At 37.4% G+C, this 16,189-nt stretch overlaps 1 long non-coding RNA gene across 1 annotated transcript in view; it reads right to left on the reverse strand.

Moving 5' to 3' along the window:
• Positions 1–7,306: 7,306 nt before the first annotated feature.
• LOC119082026 overlaps positions 7,307–16,189 on the reverse strand; it is a 31,434-nt gene continuing 22,551 nt past the window's right edge. The window contains exon 2 of the long non-coding RNA XR_005088565.1: positions 7,307–7,901. This is a non-coding gene — a long non-coding RNA (uncharacterized LOC119082026). The remainder of the gene's footprint in view (positions 7,902–16,189) is intronic.

A 16,189-nucleotide genomic window follows, 5' to 3' on the forward strand; every position in this document is an offset into this window, starting at 1 on the left:
TACAAGCGGAGAATGCGTCACCTCCAGCGATATCAGTTGTTTTGGAAGTATGCACAGGGACTTGCGTCACTTTTACTCTTTTGAGTGTTTTTGACTGATATCAGTTCTTTTGGAAGAATTAGAAGATTGAAAAATTTGAAAAATTTGATAAATTTAAAAAATTTAATAAATTTGAAAATTTTGAAAATTTTTGAAATTTTTGAAAAGTTTTGACAATTTTTGAAACTTTTGAAAAAATTTGAAAATTTTGAAAAATTTTGAAAATTTTGAAAAATTTTGAAAATTTTGGAAAAATTTTGAAATTTTGAAAAATTTTCAAAAATTGTCAAAACTTTTCAAAAATTTCAAAAATTTTCAAAATTTTCAAATTTATCAAATTTTTTAAATTTATCAAAGGAGGAAGTGGAAGAAATAGATGAACTCATTGCCAGTAGGACTCAACAGACACTATCACAATCGGATTCATTGCCAGCACCAGCACCAAGTACCAGTTTAAACAGGATCCAAGTAGTTAATGAGACATCAACACCTCAACAATTTGACATAGTGGAAAATGATGGCTCAGGCGATTGCCTTTTCCACGCTCTGTTGGATTTCTTGCGTCACCACGAACCCAAATTTAAGAATATACCACGCAGTGTGGACGAGCTTCGAAGAGATGCCGTAAAACATGTTGTGACATCAAGTGACGGTATTTACCCGAACTTTGAACGCTTTATGGATAACCTGCTGGAAAATCTACAAAGCCAGATTAATACCTGGTCAACTGGTGATAACCCAATCGAGGAAATGAAACTAAGTTATACCGCCTACATGTCGACACCAGGAATATAAGGAACAACGTCAGAACTTTGCGCTATTGCCGAAATGTTTGGTTTCTGTTTCAACATCGTGAGACGACACGATTCCCACAAGTTCACCTGTTACGATTATGGTTCCATCACCAAACCGGATGCATCAAAACCAGTGGCCCATCTACTCTTCACCGGCGACATCTCCAGTGGTCATTTCCGGTTATTGATTCCGGTCAACAAGTCTGCAATGACCGCCATCCCTTCCGGTAACTATGAATTGTTGTCAGATTTCACGTCTTCAAAACTATTATCGATATCATTGGCACGGCCCTCCGCATTGAACGTGTCTCAACGGCCAGGCTCATCCAGTTCAGTCCCGAATTCAGGTGATGAAAATGTTGAATTCAAATGCGAATTTTGTGGCCGATTCTTCGACACACGACGTGGTCTTAACGTACACCGAAACCACCATTTGAACGAGGCTGGGAAGAGCGCAAAGCCAGACAGTACGAATACGAACGACGACATTTCATTCGAAGATTTCTTAATCTTATTGGCGAGATGCAAGTCAAAAGTAAGAGTCCTAAAGAGAGTGCCGAGGGGTGCTAGATTTGCTGCAGCAAACAAATTGGCCCATTGTGTGGAAGAGTGCATAGCAAATCCACTGTTATCAAAAAGCTGGAAGAATCTTCTCACGTTTTCGTATACGGCCCTACGAGTTCCGGACAAGACCAAGAACTCATCATTGTCAACGTTAGTGAAAAAGAACAAAGAGAAGGCTCAGTTAGTCATTCCGGACCGGCCGAATAGATCAAAAAGGATACCGCCATCGTTGTCGAAACGTGTTGAGTGTAAGATCGCGGAGGGTAACGTCAAAGGAGCAGTTAAGCTGTTAGCTTCGTCAGACACTTTGGCTCCACAAACGCTGGAAACGTTTTCACAACTACAAGCCAAACATCCACCACCATCTAGAGAGCTACACTTTCCAGACCCACCAGATAAGAATGCCACTACTCTGGTTGTATCCGAGAAGGATGTGTTTCACTCCATCAAAAGTTTTCCGAATGGCTCTGGGTCTGGCATCGACGGGTTGCTACCTCAACATATTAAGGACTTAACATTGCCTTCCACCGGTGAGGCTTGTCTACGTCTCCTGAAATCCATAACGAGCTTAACCAATTATATGTTATCGGGAAAAGTTCAATCCAGATTTATAGAAATCATGTACGGTGCGTCCTTATGCGCTTTGGAAAAGAAGCTTGGTGGTATTCGGCCAATCGCAGTCGGCAACACGTTCCGTCGAATCACGTCCAAATTGTCCAGCGCCTCCGTTAGACCGGCAATGTCAACGAAATTTGCACCCCGGCAAGTCGGGTTTGGCATAAGAGGAGGTTGTGAAGCCTCTGCACACGCTACAAGAACGTTTATCAAGAAGAACAGTCATAGGAAGGTTGTGGTGGTAAAGATCGATTTTCGGAATGCTTTCAACGAATTGGATCGTGACGTTTTCTTGAATGAGATGAAATTACATTGCCCAGGAATTTACCCATATCTGCGACAGTGTTACGCAGCGCCAACTTTCTTGTTCTATGGAGACTTCATTCTCTTATCACAAAACGGTGCGCAGCAGGGTGATCCATGTGGGCCATTGGTATTCAGTTCAGCGATCCAGGTAGTAGTGGAATCATTAATCTCAGAATTCATTGTGTTCTATCTCGACGACGGAACCATTGCTGGTGAATATGATAGCGTGCTGAGAGATTTCAAACTGGTCATAAACGAATGTGCCAAGATGGGCCTATATAAATCCGGCCAAATGTGAGTTGTTCTTCTGTTCGGGGACCGATCAGAGCGTAATAGACCAGTTCAATGTTTTATCTCCTGGAATCTGCGTAGTCAACGACTTCACCTTGCTGGGTGCACCCATATCCGACGATGCATTTGACCGTATCTTCAAAGAGAAATTGACAGAACTTAAATTGTTGTTCAAAAGACTACTGGAGTTGGATAACTAGTAAGGCCACTAACGTGGCACTCCCGTTTCTCAATTTTATCGATCTGTATGGTCTTATGAATATTTGAATTGTTGTAAGGGGTTGTGGGCAAACAAACCCTTTTTTGGATCAGCCGTAGACATATATCGTAAATATTTGTAATAAATCAATAGAGATAAGCTCATCATCGGACAAATAAATAAGATAATATTTGAAAAATATTTACAAGATTCATTTTCGATTTTCTTACAACTTGATTTGTGACAATTCATCAGATTATACATTCCTAAAAAGATGGAAATTTGCAATTCGTTCCTTCTCGGTAATCCACTTACCGAACAATCAGCAATCGTTTGTTTAGACCGAAAAATCAACAATCTGAAACGTCTTGCCGAAAGATTACAAAAAATCAGTAGACACAGTGCTTACTTTCTTCTAAAAGTGTCGATTTCGACACCACGTTTGATCTTTTTCCTTCGTGGCAATCCGATGTGGAAAAACGTTTCCGGTCTACAACGTTACGATGAGATTCTTAAAGACACTCTGGAATCGATTGTGAATGTTCAATTGGCGGCTAACGCCTGGTCCGAATCATCCTTACCTATTAAACGAGGCGGAATTGGAATTAGACATTCAACCGAAATAGCATTGCCCTGCTTTTTGTCATCGATTTATGAAGTCTCCGATTTGGTGGACAGTTTGTTATCTGAACCTTACCGACAAATTGATCCAGCACTGTTGGAGGCAGAAAAAGTTTGGTCCGAAAAGTTTGGTGATCTTCCCGAAAAACATCTACGAAATATTCAATAAATCTAGGAGTCAAAGGAAATAGATCACAAAATTAATTTCCTAGGTGGTTCGTTGAAACATAAAACTCGTTTCAAAGCAAACGCCGTACGTGAATTAGGTGCTTGGCTCAATGCATTACCATCTCCGCTATTTGGAACATATTTAACAAACGATGAGTTTCGTGTTGCATTGTCGTTACGACTTGGTGCACCAATCGTTCAGCCTCATGTCTGTATTTGTGGAGACAAGGTCAATAAATATGGGTACCATGGTTTATTGTGTAGCAAAGCGAGTGGTACGAATTCACGTCATGCGAGTGGAAATAACATCCTACAACGAGCATTGAAATCGGGAGCAATTCCGGCTATTCTTGAACCGCCAGGATGTTCCAGACCCGATGGGAAAAAACCGGACGGATTAACACTAATACCGTGGGCGAGAGGAAAATCGTTGCTGTGGGATTTTACTTGTGGCGATACGTTTGCTCCTTCGTACTTGAATTCTTCGTCACGAAATGCTGGTTCTGTAGCAAGGAGAGCTGAGGCTAAAAAGATAGATCATTACTCTCACTTGGCAAGCCAGTTTATTTTTATCCCAGTCGCTACTGAGACATCTGGTGTTTTCGGAAAGTTGGGATTGGAATTTATAAAGAAAATCGGAAGCAAAATCACGGAATATACAAACGAAAAGCGTGCGACGTCGTATCTAATTCAACGAATTAGTATCGCTATCCAAAAGGGGAATGTAGCATCGATTTTGGGAACTATTCCGCCTTCGAAGGACTTAAGTGAAATATTCTATTTGTAAATTCAAATAATACGGAAATAAATACTGAATCATTCAAAAAGATTTTAATTCATTAAAAATTACAATTGACGATTTCATAGTATAGACCGAGGGACACGTTTGGGGCTGTTTTCAAAGAAAAGCATCGGATATCCTACGGCTGAATCCTAAAAAAATGGTCTTGAAGGTCTTATCGGCTAAGCTGTGGGAGGCCGTTTTCGAAAATAGACCTTGCAGGTCTTGTCGACTGACTTCTGGGAGACCGTTTTCGAAAATAGGCCTTGTAGGTCTTGCCGACTGACTCCTGGGAGACCGTTTTCGAAAATTGGCCTCGTAGGTCCTGTTGACTAACATCTGAAAAGCTATTTTGGAAAATTGGCCTCGTAGGTCTAGTAGACTTATTCCTGCGAAGCCGTTTTTGAAAAGTGGCCTCCGACGTCCTGCCAGCAGACCCCTGGGAGGCCACTTTTGAAAAATGGCTTCCGACGTCCTGCCGGCAGACCCCTGGGAGGCCACTTTTGAAAAATGGCCTCCGACGTCCTGCCAGCAGACCCCTGCGAGGCCACTTTTGAGGCCTGCGGACAAACAAACTCAAAAAATATTTTTTGGACCAGGCCCAGACACATAATATATAATAGATAATAGAAAATATATATCTGATAGATAATAGATAGATAGATAGATAGATAGATAGATAGATAGATAGATAGATAGATAGATAGATAGATAGATAGATAAGTCGAGGGGTAACCGACTCGGGTAATTGACTACACACCCTCAAAGGAATTGCCGGAGTATCCGATAAATAATTGGAATTGATGGAATTGACCGGAATTGATCGGAATTGGCAGGAATTGATCGGAATTGATAGGAATTGACTGGAAATATGTGGAATTGTAAGGAATTGAAAGTAAATGAGAGTAAATGCTGATAAGTGTGATTATCGGAAAAAAGGGCCAGCGAATGCAAAACCACATTATTTCCTTTTTGTTTTAATTTTAAAGGCTCCCGCACAATAAATAACAGTGTACAGTGTTGATCAGTTCCATTTTAGAACAGGTCCAACGTCCTTTTATGTTCAAAATATGCACACTGAAGGATTCTTCTTCAGAGGATTCTTGTGAGTCAGATACGGAAGAGTTTGATCCGCAACAAACAAGTGAATATTCGTCGGGGGAATGTTAGGCTGGGGCATTGCCGATTAGAAATGCTCCAGTTTCAAACCAAATTTACAAAAAAATGCATCACCGACAATATCATCTATTCCATCAACTTTACAAAAGCCTAAAATCTTACGATGTCGATCACTTGAACGAAACAAAAAATTGAGTGCTTTGACTTTTGCTGACGTGTGCTGAACAAATCCATTTCCTGTCGAGGTACGAACAACGTTTTGTGCATCGGACAACTAAAACAGACAAAACACAGCAATTTACTTGAAAACATACACATTTCACATTCACCATATTAATCAGTCGTATAGTCATGAAGTTTTTTTCATGGCTTGGGCATAAATTACGGAATTTTTCTCGTAACTTAGGCCCTCAGCAAGAAAAGTTGTATACGCATCTGTTGTGGACGATTTATTTTAGGCACTTTCGCTTGTCGCCCTCACTTCGTTCGCGCTACAATCCGCGAAATTGCCTAAAATATACCGTACACAACATATACGAAAATAACTATTCCTGCACGATATATAGTTCGGGAAAAACTGACATTTCTTAATGAAAAATCATGGCAAAATATGTCATATTTCAGTTGTCGGATGCACAAAAGTTTTTCGTCATTTCCTGATTGGTACGAAAAATACTATTTATCTAAAATAAACAATGATGTGCGATGTGAAATCATTTTAAACAAAACTGCAGTCAATTGGACGGTTTAATCTAAATTGAAATTGAAAAATCTCTTCTAAAAAGTATGAGTAAAAAGTAAAGATTCTAACAAAATGAGTCTCAAATGTAGGACAACATAGTTGTTCCAAATTTTATCTTGATATAGTCTGACGATTCTTTTTCCGAATGCTTAAGGGTTTAACTTTGACTTTAAATTTATATCTATTTGAAAATATCGATCAATTATTTCGAAAATTCGTGGAATTGAAGGAATTGATTGGAATTATAGGAATTGAATAATTAAAGAAATAAAAGGAATTAAGAGCAATTAAAAGGAATTGACAGGAAGTAACTTTAGAAATTGAAAGGGAATTGAAAGGGAATTGAAAGGGAATTGAAAGGAATTGAAAGGAATTGAACGGAATTGAAAGGAATTGAAAGGAAATAGAGCGAATCCGGCAATTAGACGAGTTGGTCCGGTAATTGAAGTAATTAAACGGAATTGAAAGGAATTAGAAATTGATTTGCCACCATTTTGGCCAGTCGGTTACCCCTCGAGATAAGTAGATAGATAATAGGATAGTTAATCGTAAGATAGGTAATAGTTAGATAGATAGATACATAATACATAAACAGGTAGATTGTATTGATAGTATAATGTTGGGCTGCGGACAAACAAACGCAATTTTTTTTTGAAGACCCGTTTCTCTATCGAGAAACGGGAATTATCACATTGCGTTCTACATCTTGAAAAACTGTTTTGCGATCCCAAAACTAGTCTTTCTTTTACGAACGACACCGACGTGGAACCACACAGATCTCATTGATGAGTTAGATAATGAAATCAAATCTACGCTGGAACATCTTTCGAACGCAGTCCTGAACGATGACACTTGGATTAAGGCGTCACTTCCGATAAATTCAGGTGGTGTTGGAGTTCGACGAGTCCGCGATACAGCTTTACCAGCCTTCTTGTCATCTGTTAACGCGTGTTCTCAACTTGCTAGTATCAGGGCCGGACTGGCTCAAAAAAGCCCTTAGGGGAAAAACTCAAAAGGCCCATTCTTTCGGGCGACTGTTTCCACTTAGGCCCGTGTATCTTCACGACTTTTTATATCTTTTAGCAGCTCAATGAAAACAGTTAGATTGACTGATAAGTTGTTTCAACCCATGCTATTGTCAGATCATTTCACGTTTCCTTGTGTAAATAATGCTTCATTATGCCCTAGATATGCAATTATGACACGAGGTGTACTCTGCTGTAGTGTGGAAATATTTATTTTAGGTGTGTATGAGAAAAATTTAATTTGTTTTCAACGTGTGCACATTCCGTGTGCGGTTTCATCTTAGCATAACTTTTTAATCTTTTAATTTTCTAATTTTCTTGATCCTAAATTGAAAAGTTCTTGATCCCCAATAAAAAAAGGAATCAAAGAGAAATTTTTAATCAAATTATGTTGAAAGTAATTGGTCAATGTGAAACAGAGAATAGATATGCTTTCATCGCCGCTAAGTCTAAGAAAAGACTTTAACACAAAACAGAATTATTTTATTTATTATAAAACGCGATATAACGCGAGCGGAGCAAACTTTCTTCGAATAGTAGCTTCGCTTTATAATATTTACCACCAATATCTTTAATTTCAGAATTTAAGAGTAGTAAAAGCGCTTGCTCCACAATTTTTTTTAAACCTACTATTTAACTCGTTATCGTTTTCTATTATATAGAAAAAAAAACTACCGGTTAACAGAAATTTCTAAATCAGTAGGTTCTTTCACAAGACGAGGAAAACAACTTTTCTGAGTAAAAACGCGCTTTTAATTTGTACCAAATTTATTTTATTTAGCTAACCGAGTTTCGGGAACTATGTTCCCATTCTCGAAGCTTTTAGTTTAAACAGATTTTTAAAATTCTAATGATTACCCGGGAAACATACCATCACGTTTTTGAAACATGCTTCTTGCCAAATTGTATTTCACAATCTTTCTACACTTCCCTTTAAATTGTACTTAACCTTGAGATGCGTTTCGCGGCAAGATATACGGGGACGTATTCGGTCAGCCAGCGGGTTTTACACCTCGAAGAAAAGCAAGTATATTGGATACTTTTTGATAAGCCAAGCATTCACTGAGTCATACTTCCTGATAAGCTACACTTATTTATGCTTACCCCTGACCTATGCATCTCGCTGAGCTACAATTCCCAAAGGCGTTAAAGTTTACACTTTTTCTTACTTTCATGTCATTGACAATTCCCGCTACCCAACGGTAATAATTCAATGAACTTGAATTCTCACATTCTCGACACTCTCACTAAAGATACCGTCAATATCTAATTTTCTTTATCAATTGGAGCTGAAGAATGATTTAAAAAATTAGCTCAGTTTGTACTGTTATTCGGCAACAATTCAAGAACTAAGGCTTACTCTAAAATTGAGGATTTTGAATGAGATCATTCAAAAAAGACGTCCGTAGGGACCCATATTTGACCCATATTTGGCCTGCAAAAACTTTTCAAATTTCTTGGTAAGAACATTTTTGAAATTTTTCTCTCAAAATCAATGTCGTTGATGAAATGAATATATTTTTCGATATTTTAATTGAATTTGTTTTCTTTTTGCTCGGACGTCCAGGGACGGACCCTAAAACGAGAAAAACGGACAGTTTGTGACTATGGACCCACCCACTCTGAAAAAAGACGAAAAAAGCGGACGTTTTTTTTTTGAATGACGCCTATGTTAAAACGCGAGCGGAGCGAGTGAAAACAAAATTTCAAGAATTTTTCTCAATTTTGAGTTAAAACTTTTTCAGAAAATTGATTAAGTATATTTATTATTACTAAAACTACTTATACGTGGGCCTTGCTATAATGCTTTAGGGGTTTCATAATGAACGGTTTGACTACAAATGTTTGAAAGACCCAAAAGGCCCATTCGGGACGTTGCCCGATCAGGACAAAAGGCCCATCGGGAATCGCCCGAATTCACCATATGGCCAGTCCGGGCCTGGCTAGTATCACGTTACACCGACCATCGCTGCAAGGTGAAGAAATCGCTGGTTACCAGGATGGTTTGAACGCTTGGAGTAGTTTGCATCCAGGATCTGATCCACCAGTAATTCCATCGCTACAACGCCAATGGAACAAAATTACAACAACAAGACTGCTGGAGAATGTGAATTTTGAGACCGACTTAGACAAAGCGAGATTTTTGGCAATCCAGAAGCCAGAGTCAGGCGCATGGTTGCAAGCACTGCCATCACGATCCATTGGTACTCTATTGGAAAACAACGCCTTCCGAATAGCAATTGGCCTCCGCTTAGGAATCGACATTTGCTCACCACACGTGTGCTGGTGTGGGGTACTGGTTGACACGAAAGGTTACCACGGACTAAAATGTCGAAAAAGTGCTGGCCGTCATGCAAGACACGCAGAACTCAATGTAATCATCAAACGAGCACTCATTTCAGCTGACATACCTGCCAGGCTTGAACCACTTGGCTTAGCCAGAGATGATGGAAAGAGAGTTGACGGAATGTCATTAATCCCATGGTCACGTGGCAGCACGCTGATCTGGGACGCTACCTGTACGGACACATTGGCCCCTAGCAACCTGCGTTTCAGTTTGAAAAAGGCTGGCAAAGCAGCGGAGAACAAGGCTAACGGAAAAACATCGAAATACAGATCGCTAATCAACCAAAATTACTTCTTTGTGCCATTTGCCGTAGAAACAATGGGTCCGTGGAGCGACGAAGCTATGCAATTCTTCAACATTCTGACCAAGAAAATTGCGAGAAAAACACAGGAACCGAGAGCTAGGTCATTCCTTCAACAACGGCTAAGCATGGCGATTCAGAGAGGCAATGTGGCGGCGGTTATGGGAACGTTTAGGTCATGTGATAAAATGGAAGAGATTTTTTATATTTTGACATAATTTTGTATTAATGCCAGTTTTTCAATGTTTGTTCTAATGCTGACCAATAAAGACTAATTTCTATATAGCTATATACTAACTATATATAGGTCAATGTAGCTATATACTAACTATATAGGTCAACATATCTATATATAGATCAATATAGTCATATACTAACCATATATAGGTCAATATTGCTATATAGTAACTATATATAGGTCAATATAGCTATATATAGGTTAATATAGGTCAATATAGCTACATATAGGTCAATATAGCTATATATAGGTCAATATAGTCATATAATAACTATATATAGGTCAATGTAGCTATATAGTAACTATATATAGATCAATATAGTCATATACTAACTATATATATATGTCAACATAGCTATATATAGGTCAATATAGCTATATAGACGAACGTTGGACCAAAAAGATCATGAACTGGCGACCATATAAAAGACGAGCTACAGGTAGACCACCAGAGAGATGGACAAACGGAATTAAGAATATTGCAGGTACAAACTGGCAGCAAATGGCAATGGATCGTACGAAATGGAAAGAAGTTGGAGAGGCCTACATCCAGCAGTGGATCGAAACAGGCTGAAAAAGAAGAAGAAGATAGCTATATACTAACTATATATATGTCAATATAGTTATATATAGGTCAATATAGCTATATATAGGTAAATATAGCTATATATAGGTCAATATAGCTATATACTAACTATATATAGGTCAATATAGCTATATACTAACTATATATAGGTCAATATAGCTATATATAGGTTAATATAGCTATATATATAGGTCAATATAGCTATATATAGGTAAATCTACTTCCTACCAAACCTATCAGAACAAAGAAAAACTGAAATTTCATCTCAAGTTAACAGTATACTACCTGGCGTAAAGATATTATCAGACAACGAACTGACATTGCTTGGAGCACCACTGACCGCTAATGCTGTTCAACCGGTTATCGAGAAAAAAATGAAGATGTTTTCAAGCTTCATCGAAAGATTGAATGTTTTAGAGCCAATAATTTTTTTGACATTAGTTATTACTACAATTCGTTATTTTGGTGGGGTTATTTTGACCGAATACCGTCTGTGGATACCGAAATTCACTTACCTGCTTCGATGTTGTGATTTGTTCAAATTTACACATTACTTGAAGATTATTGACAATGAGCTTAAAAAATCACTGGAAGAAATTTTGAACATCGAGTTAAGTGGAAACAGTATTTTGCAATGTTTTCTGCCAATCAAATATGGAGGGCTCGGCATTCGATTGTTATCAGACATAGCGTTACCAGCATTCATTTCATCATTCAATAGCTCATCTGGTTTGATTAACGAAATACTTCCTGAATCGATTATAATCAATTACAACGATTTCGATTGCGCATTGAATCTTTGGAAATCTTTACATCCAATCGCCGATGTCCCAGTAAACGGAAATTTACAAGAGTTATGGGATCTGCCTTTCATCCATGAGACTGTTGAATCGGTTTCAAATACTGACTCTAAGACAAGAGCGAGAATTCTAGCAATAACACAAAAGGAATCAGGTGGTTGGTTACAAGCGCTTCCATCGCCGCATTTGGGTACATTATTGGATTTAGACTCATTGAGAATTATTGCCGGTATTCGACTTGGAGCACACATATGCCAACCGTACACTTGTATATGTGGATACCCTGTGGATTCATTTGGCACACATGGGTTGTCTTGCATCAAAAAGAAGGAAACGTTTTTCCGACACATTCTCTTAAACGATCTAATTTTGAAGGCCTTGGTAACAGCATGTTTTCCTTCAATTTTGGAGCCGCCAGGTCTGATCCGTAAAGACAATAAACGACCGGATGGAATGACAATCACGCCCTGGATGAATGGAAAGAGTTTGGTATGGGATGCGACCTGTGTCGACACGATTGCTCACAGTTATATAGATATGTCATCGAAAAATGCTGGTGCAGCAGCTAACTTTGCTTGTTCAAAGAAGGAACATTTATATGAGGAAATAATGAAGAATTACCATTTTTTACCATTTGCTGTAGAAACTTTCGGCACTTTTAGTGAACCAGCGAAATCATTTGTTAACAAATTAGGCCCAATTCTAAATTCTAAATCAGGCAGCGTTCACGCAAAATCTTTTTTTATTCAAAAGATAAGTCTGGCGATTCAACGTGGAAACGTCGCAGCAATTACAGGAACGATTCCTCAAAATTCCAAAATCAATGAAATTTTTTATTTAAACGGCTAAGATATAAACTTCTCATCATCACCAATTGTAAGAATCTATAATTGTAAATAAACGCATTTAAAAATATAGCTATATATAGGTAAATATAGCTATATATAGGTAAATATAGCTACATATAGGTCAACATAGCTATATATAGGTCAATGTAGCTATATATAGGTCAATATAGCTAAATATAGGTCAATATAGCTATATATAGGTCAATATAGCTAGATATTGGTCAACATAGCTATATATAGGTAAATATAGCTACATATAGGTAAATATAGCTATATATAGGTCAATATAGCTCTATATAGGTCAATATAGCTATATATAGGTCAATATAGCTATATATAGGTCAATATAGCTGTATATATGTCAATATAGCTGTATATATGTCAATATAACTGTATATAGGTCAATATAGCTATATATAGGTCAATATACCTATATATATGTCAATATAACTGTATATACGTCCCGTTGCCCAACATACACCAAAAGTGATCAAATTTTTCCCGCTGCCCAACATACACCAAAAGTGATCAAATTTTTCCCGCTGCCCAACATACACCAAAAGTGATCAAATTTTTCCCGCTGCCCAACATACACCAAAAGTGATCAAATTTGTCCCGCTGCCCAACATTCACCGAAAGTGACCAAATTTTTCCCGCTGCCCAACATACACCAAAAATGACCAAATTTTTCCCGCTGCCCAACATACACCAAAAGTGATCAAATTTTTCCAGCTGCCCAACCATACACCGAAAGTGATCACATTTTTTCAGCTGCCCAACCATACACCGAAAGTGATCAAATCTTTCCAGCTGCCCAACCATACACCAAATTTAATTTTTCTAAATAACTTCACTGATGTGTTGCCTCTGTTCAAAAAGTTCATGTTACAGCGTTTGAACTATGAAAACTCATTTTCATAACTGATTGTGAAGATTTCACTTCAAGTAGTTTAACCTAATTCAATTAAAAACTAAATAAATGAACCAACGGAAATTAAATGTAACTCAACTCATTCAAATTTTTCGCGCGTTAAAAAACGACAGTGGTCCCTGACGCATGAAATACAAAAAAACGCTGACGGACATCTCGATCATTATTCCCCGTAGAGTGTGTGTGTAGTTTGTATGGAGGTTATTTAAATTTTTCCTACTGCCCAACATTAAAATTTTTTTTTCAAATTTTCACACTCAAAAAATCCACACACACACACACTTAAAGGTGTTCTTATATGGGACTTATATGGGAACTTCGAGGAGCGCTAGCTCCCAAACGAGGCCCGTTCCCCCCAATTTTTTTTCTTCTGGAATGTCTTAGAATGACGACTCGAATCTACTCCCAAAATTTCAAGAAATTCTAAAGAAGACTTTAGGAGATAGGCTATAACTGGACACACGGACGGACGGACGGACAAACCAAAAAGTAACGTAGGATTTTTTCATCTCGTTTAAAGTACTGTAATAGACCAAAATGTATGGGATAGTGGCTTCTTGGAAGATTTATTGCGTGGCCAAATTTTAAGCTACAAGAACGTGTGATAGCTCGTTGAACTCGTACGGACGCCTAGTTTTTTTTGAAGCTAATTTGGAGTCATTTGGATTTGAATTGTAGAACTTCAATATTTGCTGTATATATGGTTCTGCAGTCTACGACAAAAATGTTTTTTTTTTAATTTTTTCTAGTAATAGGACTTGGCGTCACGGGCGCTATGCTAACGCGCGCCCATGATTCTGCAGTCTACGACAAAAATTTTTTTTTTTAATTTTTTCTAGTAATAGGACTTGCGTCACGGGCGCTATGCTAACGCGCGCCCATGATAGTGCAATCAGTCAAAGAACGAATCCTGCACACATTATTGCTGCGCAATAATATCTATCTATTACTCTTGCAGGGGCACATGGAATTACTTATAAACAGTAGAGGCATCTATCAATCAGTGCACACACTGATAAAATAGAAAACGATTTATAAATTGTTGGAAGTTAGTAACTTCAAGTTACTGAAATTCAGTTATTCAAACTACCGATAATAGTCTCTGGCTGTTCTCTTTATAAAACGTAGCAAATTTTTTGCGTTCACACATTCTTTTTGTAAGTGATGCAACCAGCCTGTGGATTTTATTTATTTTGTTATTCTTTTAATTGAGTTCATCGTTTAGATTCAACCATAGAGGTAGACTACCTAGAGGAATTATGACCCGAAATTCATTGAAAAATCATATCACACACACTACTAAATCCGAAAACGTCAACTTTGCTTCTTCCTTTTTTTATTACAATAATTGTCTTGTTCCATTCATACATATATTCATTCATTCATGTTGTCATTCATTATTCGTTCAAAACACGTGGATGAGTTATAATTAAAAGAGTAAATAAAGTTTTCAATTTCTTTTATGAATTGAAAATACCTTTTTTGTGTAAAATGCCACGAAAATGTTGCATAACGAAGTGTAATAATATTAAAGGAAAATTAACGAAGCTGAATGAAATAATTTCGTTTCATTCGTACGTAATTCTGTTCTTTATAAACTAACCTTTCGCAATGGCTGTCCTCATGAAAATGATTTCTTATAGTTTTAGAAGTTAATTCAACATAATTCAGGATTCAGGCTTTTTTTACGTTACGATTTGGCAACGGGCTGAGGATACATACACAAAGCTCAGGACGATCACAAATACTATAATGCCTGCCTATGAAATTTTCCTTTTGGCATTATATTGTGTCATATTGTATTGGACGAATGGTTTGCTTTGAATTGATTTTGATCTGAACTTTGAGATTGTAGGTATTTCAGCAATCAGAATTTTATTTTAAGCATTTAAGAAATAGACTTTGATTTCTTAGGCATTTCAGCTCTTAGATTAGATTTCATAGGCAGGCATTATAGTATTTGTGATCGTCCTGAGCTTTGTCTATGTATCCTCAGCCCGTTGCCAAATCGTAACGTAAAAACAGCCAAGATTCAATTATGTTGAATTAACTTCTAAAACTGATGAATTTAACAAATATGAAACAGACCACACATAAACTAATTCAACTAATTTTCATTCACAAACACCACTTATAACGAAAAAATATATTTTAAAAAAAATAGCATTTCGTTTGAAGTAATAATTTCAAAATTTCGCGGACATTTTTGGGACCATAATTTGACATTATTCTTTTGACATTATGAGTCCCTTACTTTTGACATTAAGAGTCCCTATACTGTCTGTACACGAAGCTGTCACACACACATTTAAACATATGATTTTTCATTTTAATTTGTCAGTTTGTTCTATTGAGAGGGCCCTTGGATTCAACAAACAACAAATTAAATAATAAACTCAACACAAAAGTGTACACATAACTGCACAACAATATCCAAAAACAACAACAACAGAGGCATGATTAATAGTGATATCGCCAAAACATCGAAAAAAATCAGACATTTTGCGACAAGGGTCACAGATATTATTGACTTATAGCTCATTCCATTCGTTGAATTTTTGCGAGTAAAAAGTAGTACTACGTTTGGTGAACTTTATTTTGTTGTCGACGCTCGAGGTCATGAAGTAAAGTATAGTTTCCACTTAAAAAGAGCACTCCGTTTAGCCTCCGTCTACATGACAGTTGTAAAATAGAACATTAGATCTGTCACGCAAACGGAGTGGAAATTGAATTTATTTCAATTTTTTACTCCGTTTACGTGACAGTTCCTTTGTTCTATCTTACAACTGTCATATAAACGGAGGCTAAACGGAGTGCTCTTTTTAAGTGGAAACTATACTTTAGGGTCTGCCAAAAGTGGCCCAAAATCGTTTT

This window comes from Bradysia coprophila, unplaced genomic scaffold, assembly GCF_014529535.1.
Source record: "Bradysia coprophila strain Holo2 unplaced genomic scaffold, BU_Bcop_v1 contig_373, whole genome shotgun sequence".
Taxonomy (NCBI): domain Eukaryota; kingdom Metazoa; phylum Arthropoda; class Insecta; order Diptera; family Sciaridae; genus Bradysia; species Bradysia coprophila.